This window comes from Amblyomma mixtum, chromosome 1 (assembly GCF_055824585.1).
Source record: "Amblyomma mixtum isolate Tamu chromosome 1, ASM5582458v1, whole genome shotgun sequence".
NCBI classification, from domain to species: Eukaryota; Metazoa; Arthropoda; class Arachnida; order Ixodida; family Ixodidae; genus Amblyomma; species Amblyomma mixtum.
In genome coordinates, this window is record NC_143012.1 from 73,184,016 (window position 1) to 73,193,147 (window position 9,132).

Sequence of the window (9,132 nt, forward strand, 5' to 3'; positions counted from 1 at the left end):
GAAGAAGACACACTAAAACTAGTCAGAACCCTAGTAGTTAGTCGAATCACGTACAGCCTACCTTACCAGTGCCTCAAAAAAAAAACGAAATACAACAAGCGGATGCCCTGCTACGCAAAGCGTATAAGACAGCGCTCCGACTACCACGCAACACGTCTACAGAAAAACTCATGGCTCTGGGATTACATAACACCTTTGAGGAGCTACGAGAGGCGCAGCTTGAGTCGCAAAAACTCAGGCTGTTGCAAACTACGACTGGAAGAGCGCTTCTGCAGAGGCTCGGATACCGCGAGCAGATGCGAGAAATGTCGAGGACGGCAACGATCCCCGACGAGCTTCGCAAGACCCTCAAGGTAGCTCCAATACCAAAAAACATGGATCCCAACCTCCATCGAGGCAGAAGAGAAGCGAGGGCCGAATTCATTGAGAAAACATACGCTCCTCAAGCCACGACCGTGTATAGAGACGCGTCTTGGAGAGGAGGAGATACCAAAATTGCTGTAGTGGCGGTGGTCGAATCGTCTTTACGCGAAATGACCAGCGCGTCTCTCCGAGGATGCACAGCTGCAGAGTCCGAGGAAGTAGCCGTTGCTCTAGCGGTGGCGGAGGGCTATAGAACCGGGCGGTCACTAACAATACTCACGGACTCTCAAACAGCCTGCCGAAATTACACGAATGGCAGGATAGGTCGTCACGCGCTCCGTATACTCCTCGCAGCGAGCGACAGAATTAAAAACAAGGAAGAACAAAGCGGCAAGATCTCACACAAAATTGTGTGGGTACCGGGGCACACGGGGGTGGCAGGGAACCAAGAGGCCGACAGGATAGCTCGAGGATACATTACTTTCCGAGCATCCGACGAGACCGCGGAACTCGCGCCAGCACCCAGGGAATACTCGGCCATATTACAAAACTATAGAGGCAGAAGAATGCGATATCCCCCACCGCACAAAGCTCTCAGCAGAGAGGAAGCTGTCACTTGGAGACAATTACAAACAGGCTCTTTCCGAAACCTACATATACTAAACAAAATGCACCCTACGATATACACGGACAAATGTCCCTGGTGCGACGAAAAACCTACTCTATACCACATCACATGGGCCTGCCAAAACATACACGTGGTCCCCAAAATACTAAACCCGAGTGCGGAGCAGTGGGAGACTCTGCTGTCCAGCGACCGCTGTGAAGACCAACAAGGTCTGGTACAGCGAGCTCAACGGGCGGCAGTGGCCAGCGGAGCCCTGGACTGAGGGCAACCGACCACTGATTAGAGGCGGACGACTTCGTCAGAGAAGGCACCTGGGGGTAGAACCAAGACGTCTCTGAAGATGCGCCCAAACCGCAGGAAAAACCATTAGTGTAAATAAAGTTTTCCCTTCCTTCCTTGCAAGTGTCGTAACAAGAAGAGTGCATAAAGCTGTCTTAAATCAGAACCACTCTGTGTTCCCACCTTCCGAAGAGAGAACGAGGAGCCGTAGTAGAGGGCTCGGGAATAATTTCGACCACCTGGGGATCTTGAACGTGCGCTGACATCGCACAGCACACGGGAAACATATACAGGACTCGAGTCTGTGATGCTGTGTGCCAACTGTAGGTCGTGTTTCATGTCGGCATCGCTGTCTCAATTCAGCTAGGCAATGATGTCGCCAGCATAGAAGCTGAAATGTGTGTCGGGGACTTGGGCAACTTGGTGGGGAGGTTGGAGAACGGAATTACTAAACAGGATAGGAAACAGTACAGCACCTTGAGGTGTTCCCCGTGCACCCATTGAGACGGGAGCCGGTGGTCGCCGGGGGTGCGTGTCTGGGCGTACGGAGAGGAAGTCGAGGACCTAAGTGTACATAAGCGGGCTTATGCCTACGGCGTGAAGGCCTTCTAGGACGGCTGCGTGGGTAATGGAGGAATTTTAGGTCGACGCTGAGGATATACTCCTGGCGTCGCACGCAGAGGACTGTAGGATGTGGTGTTTGAGTTGCAGAAAGACGTCCTGGGTGCACTAGCCCGGGCGGAAACTAAACATGCACGATGGCATGAGGTTGTTCTCCAGGTACTGCCTCAGCCGGGTGTGGAGAACGTGCTTCGTGAGCTTGCCCACACACGACCTAAGAGAGATGAGTCAGCCGTTACCCGATAGATGTGGCTTGCCGGATTTGGGAATGCAGTCTACTTTGGCGTCTTTCCACTGAGGTGGGAGGGCTCCGACCAGCCAGTAGTCGTTGAGGTATTCGGTTAGCTAGGGTTTGATGGAGGAGCAATCTAGGTTGCCGAGTGCCCTGTTGTGCACTTCGCCTGTGCCGGGAGCTGAGAGCGTTTTGAGGCGCTGAAGTTGTGGCCTGGCTTCCTCCTCGCAGGTGGGTGGGTCGAGGAGATCGGTGGCGGGACCAGTGTAGTCGGGGTGGCCTGCAGAGGAACATGCGGGAAAGTAGAGATCAGAAAGCTCCACGAAGAGTTCCTGCGGGGAGGCCGTGGACGTGTGTATGAGCTTTATGAGGTTGTGTTTCTGGTGCGTCCTGGACTGGGTCGAACCAAGGAGATGGTGGAATAAGTTCCAGGTCTGAGGCAGACTGATGTTGCCGGTCAGCTTGTTACAGAAGGATTCGCCATTTTGGCGAGATAGAGACGCAGCATGCGTCTCAACCTCCTTGCTGATCAGTCCAGCCGGCGTCTGAATGTTCTGTTACAGCGCTGACGCCGCCACCTCCATTCGAGGCCCCCCTTGTTATCTCATAAGTGGAGGAGGTGGAAGCTGCCGCACCTCCCGAGCAGGCTCCACTCTAGACACCATTTCAGACATACCTACTTGATCCGACCAACTCTAGCGTGACGTTCGTGCCATGACTCGCCTCCTCCCGGAGGACTGCCCTGTAGGCGCGATGGACTAGTACCACTTCTTAATGGTAGCACCACAGAGGGGGTGGTCGGCTTGTTGGGCCTGCTTGTCGGAGAATCTCGATAATGTAGGGATCACTACCCAGACTTTCCTCGGTATTACAACATGAAGCGTTAGGTTTTGTCGAAGTAGTCTCTGCGCTTACGCTGTTCCCCGTGCGAGTAGGGGTGGTGGGGCCTGCTGAGCGGCAAGCCATACCCTGCGCATCTTGGGGGTACGGCTATGTATAGCCCCAGGCTGTGCGCGAGGAGTTGAAGTCCCCTACAATAAGTGCAGGACATTTGTGGGCGTGCTTGGCAAGCGGGAAGAGTCGGTCGAAGTCGTGCCGGCAGCTGGAACTTCGGGTAGCTCTACATGCTGAGGATGAAGAGACTAGTATCCCGAGTCCACTGCGGCACGAGTTCGATGAAGAGGTAATCTATGTCTGTGTAGTCTTAGGGGTGGGAGGTGGTAGTGAGCGCACGGTGTACAAGAAATGCGACTGACGGGGCTGCAAAAGCACGGACGTATTGGTAGTCCTTCAACGAGGTGAGCCTCATGAACAAAGTAGTCAGCCTAATACGTCTCACAAAATTATTTTTCAATCTCTCGGTGTGACAACATGTGTGTAGGTGGGATAACATCTCTGTGATAACATAAATCTGTAGGCAGTAATGATACGTAAAAAATAAAAGCATGTTATAATGAAATATGCCAGGAAGGTTCCTGCAGGGCGAAAACTCTACCACGTTTTTTTTGTTTTCGTGATGATCGCAATTTGAAATTTTACTTTTTCGATATTTCTTGAAGAGTTTTGTTAGAGGTAGTATAGCTCGTTAGCAGGAAAGTGGAATGCGTTACAGTTAACGCCCACTTCAGCATAAAATTTGCAAACATGCTCATAACCCGCGCCAGCCGGCTGTCCGGTAGATGAGGGCTGCTCTCGTAAAACGCGCCTCTCCAAACACTTAGCTTAATGACCTCGCTCAGGCACTAATGGCTCAAGGGAACCGCGCAGCCGGAGGGAAACAACTGAAAGTATAGCTCAAGGTAGAACGAGGTATCGGTATAACAAGGCATAACAAGGGATAGCTCAAGGTATAACATGGTATCGGTATAACAAGGCATAGATCATGGTATAGCAGCCCAAGGAACAGCTCAAGTGTAGGCCTGCCAAAACACAAAAGCCAGTGTTGCTGGCCGGTTCAAATCACAACACCAGCAATGTTAGGCTATGAACGGCACAGGTATTTCTTGACAAGAGGGGAGGATCACTAATCGCTCCCAGCGACCTTTCGCTCCCCTCCCCTACCCCCGCATCCTAATTTATACTGGAAAATGTAGCTGAAGGTCGCAGCTGTGTTTGCGCACATAGGGAAGGTGTGCAAATCTACATAACACTCACGCCAAAAAATTCCTATGCACACAACTTGCAAAAGACAATATGTCCATCGCATTACAGCTACCTCAGATCTCTATCTTCCTGAATCACCTTTAAGGCTTTATTCAGTGTAATTATACCTTTGCGCTGCTGGTGGATGTGTCAGAAGACAGGGACTAGTGGAGTGGCGATCACACATTTGAAATAGTGAAGCAGCCGAAAATTGTCCCTAACTTTGTGAGCAAAAATGGGCATATAAAAATTTATATTAATGGGCTTCTCTTTCATTTCAACAGCCTAACTAATTTCTTCAGGAGATATAATTAATTGTTAGCCAACCTTTTCCTTTACTTCACTGCAATCGTGAGGTGCACTTTACTACAAACGGGCTTGAATGCGGCTCCAAGCCGTACGCGAGAGGATTTACCCAGCAGTTGTAGACCCGTAATTTCATATTATTTGTTTTTTCTTTGCGGTGAAGTTAAGCGTATGATAATTTTGCGAACTTTCATTATAAGGCAAGTCCGTGAAAAGTTAATTCACTGTATTTATTATGGTCCAGAAAGGGAGCTAAAGGAGTATAAAAATATTTGCAACCAAACTGAGGCTGTTTCTGGCAGCCGCCCAACGAGTGCAGTGGCGCCACCTGCAAAAATTATGTCTCCTTTAGCGAAGTGTATCCACTTCCATAAGTGCGTTCTAAAAGGAAAAGATCACAGGAGGAGTTCAAGGAAAGGGGAAAAAAAGTTTGTTCACCCAATTTCTTGCACCGTTTATTTTCTTTCCTTAAGCTGCAGAGCCGGCCACTACAGCCCAAGTTTTATAATCTGTCGGAAATTAAAATTCCAGACGCTAATGTTAATATTTGGTCACTTCGGAACCGCCGGGCTGTTGAAACGTTTGCTTGAAGACGGTACAAATAAGATAATACGGAAGTTATGGTTCACGTCAATATCGTATCCATATGACACTGCCTTAGCCCTTCAGTAACGAACGGCGGAAGTAATTAAATATTACATGGCAGTTTTCAGCAAAAATAATTTTATTATTTGGCATCTGCAACGGCTATTTACGAATAGGGAACTATAAACAAGTGTTTTTTTTTAGATGCATGCAGGGACATGATTTGCAGGGACCCTGCTTCAAGAGATTGAAATCATCACACGTGGCCTCGGGATGCCTCTCATTTACGGATGCAGAAACCTCGATACATCCTAATCTTCAAGAGATGTATTAAGAAGAAAAGAAAAATAAAAACAAAACTACTGCCATTTACACCGGCCAATCGCTGTCTTGGATTATTTTCATGTCGTTTTAAACGTTGTTCTACAAAGCGTTTATAATCCTTAACATCCTGCTTTCCAATACCACAATTTTTTCCCCCATTTGAAATATCTGTGCCATAGCAAAAAAAAAGGAAGGCTTGTGCAAAAGGTTGTTAACGAAGATTCATCCAGATACTATTTTTCCTGCATTGCTAAACGTATGCACATTTGTTTTAGAAGGGTATAGAATTGAAAATATTTATTTACTGTCTTTTTTTCATTCATTATTACAGCGCAACGACGGCACACAACAGCTTCTTGTACCCTTGCGCATGACTGTAGCCTTCTTGTATTTGTTTTTCCTGTTCTGATCGCCAGGTGGTATAAAAACCCTACTGGTCTCGAATAAAATTTAGTTGACACAGCGCTGTTGTGTCCCCTTCTTGTTGTGTTCCGTCGTTGCGCTGTAATAATGAATGTAGGTAACCAACTCGCCCAAAATGTTGTATTATGTGTTTTTTTCCCGAGCAGCACACAATACGACAAAACATATTCCAAGAAATAGTACCGGCAACTGAAATTCTAATTTAAAGAAGTGCTAGTTTAAACTGCGGAAGCTTTTGATCAGAGGCAAGGATCAAACACATATACGAAAATTATGTGTAGAATGCTCTAACTTGTGCAAAGATTTTGGAGAATCACGAAATTTTCTCTGCAGGCAGCACAGCTTTTGACTTCTTATTTTTTATGTTGCGTTCCTGGCTTTCATCTTGGGCACGGCGGACAGCTCAGTGCCCCCATGCTTTGACGATGGCGACATGTATCTTCTCTTCCTCCGAGCTTATTATCGAAATTATTATTAATGACCTGATGCATTAATACTTCCCGCATTAGACTTCCCGGTTATATGAAAGTCTAAATCGGTTTCATCGCCGCTCGCCTTTAAATTCTTTTCGGTAATCGAATTTCAGTTGCTAAGTTGCACGGACACTAACGGTACAAATTTGTTTGCACCTTACGGTATTTTCGTTGAGTCTTGAACCCACAGAACTGCTTGTACGCCTCTCAGCAGGCACTTTTTAAGGCGAAAGCCTTTAATGCCTCATACTGTCGTTAGCAGCCGTGTCGACAGCCTTGTCGGCAGCCTTGTCGGCAGCCGTGTCGGCAGATGTGTCCGCGTTTCGGCGTCACTACTTAAAAAAACAACTGTCGAGACTGATCGAGATCGATCCAGCGCCTTTGGAATTTGGCATTTGAATTTGGCATTTTTTTGGCGCATTTGGCATTTGAACTAGTCATTAACCACTCATGACTAGTTAGTCATGATTGGTTAATGACTACCTAGTGATGACTAACCAGTCACGACTGGTTAGTCATTAGTTAGTCATTAATCACACAGGTCTAGTTAGTCATGATTTGTTAGTCATGACTAGTTAGTCATTAACAAGTCATGACTGGTTAGTCATTAGTCATAGTTATCCATGACTGGTTAGTCATTAGTCATGACTAGTCATGACTGGTTACTCATTAAGCAGTCATGACTAGTTAGTCATACTAGTTAGTCATTAACCAGTCATGAGTAGTTATAACTGGTTAATGACTGGCTAGTCATAACTGGTTTTTCATGGCTGGCTAGTCATGACTAGATAGTCATTAACCAGACATGACTAGTTTGTCATTAACGAATCATGACTGGCTAGTCACCACCTAATTAGTCATGACTAGCTGTCATTACCCAGTCATCAATTAGCTAGTCATTGCTAGTTAGTCATTAACCTATCATGACTAGTTAGTCAAGAAATAAATAATGACTAGTAAGTCATGGGTCATGACTAATTAGTCATGACCCAGTTAGTCATGGCTAGCCAAACCAAGTCGCTCCATACCCGCCTCGTGTGTGTGCCAGCGGCCGTGCGGCCACAGTTGCGTGGCAAGCCTTTCGCGTCGCGCACTTTAGGTCGTCAAAGTGGCCCCCGAATTTTCACGCTCTGGCGGTTGTTACAGTCCCAGTATGAGCCCGTTCGATGGAAGTGCCCACTAAATGGCCGGCTGCTTCGGTCCGCTTCGGTTTTCGGATGCCCTAATGCGGAAACCTGTACGATATGCTATCTTTGAAACGTGCGTCGTTTGCAACATAGCACGTCGTAACCGAAAACTGTGAACGCCTACCTTCAGTGGACGTGAGCCATCGAGATGAGGTCGAGTCATCTGGAACCATCCTGATACGCTGGGCTGCTTTTGAAAACGATGTTTTTTTTTGCGTGCACTGCAAGCAACATGTTCATTTCTGACACTCATTGCTCTCCTACAAGAACCGGCGAATGCTTACAGGATTCGCATAGAACCAATCCATCAAGCAGTCGACGTTTAAAGCAGGAAACGGCAGCGGGAAGTGGGAAACAAGCATCGGGAACAGTTTATGAACGCAATTTTTTCATATAATCTAGTCACTATGCAGCCGCGGTGGCTCAATGGTTACGGCGTTCGGCTGCTGACCCGAAAGACGCCGGTTCGATCCCGGTCCGCGGCGGTCGAATTTCTATGGAGACGAAATTCTAGAGGCCCGTGTACTGTGCGATCTCAGTGCACGTTAAAGAACCCCAGGTGGTCGAAATTTCCGGAGTACATCGCTACGGCGTCCCTCATAACACGAGTCTCTCTGGGATGTTAAACCCCATACACCAAACCAAACCTAAATTTCACTATAACAATCAATATTTCGGCAGATCACCCGACGGCAATCTTGCAGTTTTCTCTGTTAGCGTTTTTCCTGTCGTCGAAAGCGTTCCCCACTGGTTGTTTATGGCAGCATTAACTGCTCCATGCTAGCGATGGAAACACTTTAAAAGAAAGATGTTCTACGTATCCTAAAAATGGACCATTATCGTCTATTTTTCGACAACAGTATCTTAAAATGTTTCAGTGTTCAAAAATTCTGTCCTAGAATGTTGAACATATCACTCTCACAGGATAGAATGAAGAAAAATAACATACAAAAGAAGTACAGCGGAAATGTATTGTATAAATTAAAAACAGCAAGAGTGGCCTGGGTGATCATAAAAATGAGTGCACTTAAAATTGATGGGGAATTGAGGCGCAGCTCTAGATCTCCTTTCTTTGTCACGGCTGACAAGTAAATTATTCGAGCTTTTCCTCTGTTCCTGCCCTTCCACTTCTCGCCGCCTGAATCCTGGCGCGTCTTATCCGAGGAGCTTTTCTTTTCGAAGAGAAAGCCGTTGCCTAATCCGATAAGCGCTCGCCCGTTCCGCTGCAGCGCCAAAGTTGATTCTCGGAATCCCTGGGCTCAAGGCCGAGTTTAGATCTACGCCGGACGCCTTCTTAAGCCATCAAGTTAGTACTGCTTCGCTGCGGACCGCAGTCTAGTTAGGCTCCGGGTGAACGCATGAAATTAAGTTAGAAGCATGGAGTGAGTCTATTTTGCAACGCGATGATTAAAGGGGATGAGCTTGAGTGCACCAACGCCGAGCTTAGCTCAGACGCGTTAGTAACAAGATTTATGTATGTGCTTTTGCGTGGCCTTGGGGTTGAGGCGTTCAGCGTGGAGTATAAAGGTCGGAGTACAAAGGGTGCTTGGTCGAGTGAAAACACGGCAG

At 47.3% G+C, this 9,132-nt stretch overlaps 1 non-coding gene across 1 annotated transcript; it reads left to right on the plus strand.

Moving 5' to 3' along the window:
* Nucleotides 1–7,975: 7,975 nt before the first annotated feature.
* Nucleotides 7,976–8,048, plus strand: TRNAS-GCU (transfer RNA serine (anticodon GCU)). The gene has a single exon. It is a non-coding gene; the product is annotated as a tRNA-Ser (tRNA).
* Nucleotides 8,049–9,132: the final 1,084 nt, after the last annotated feature.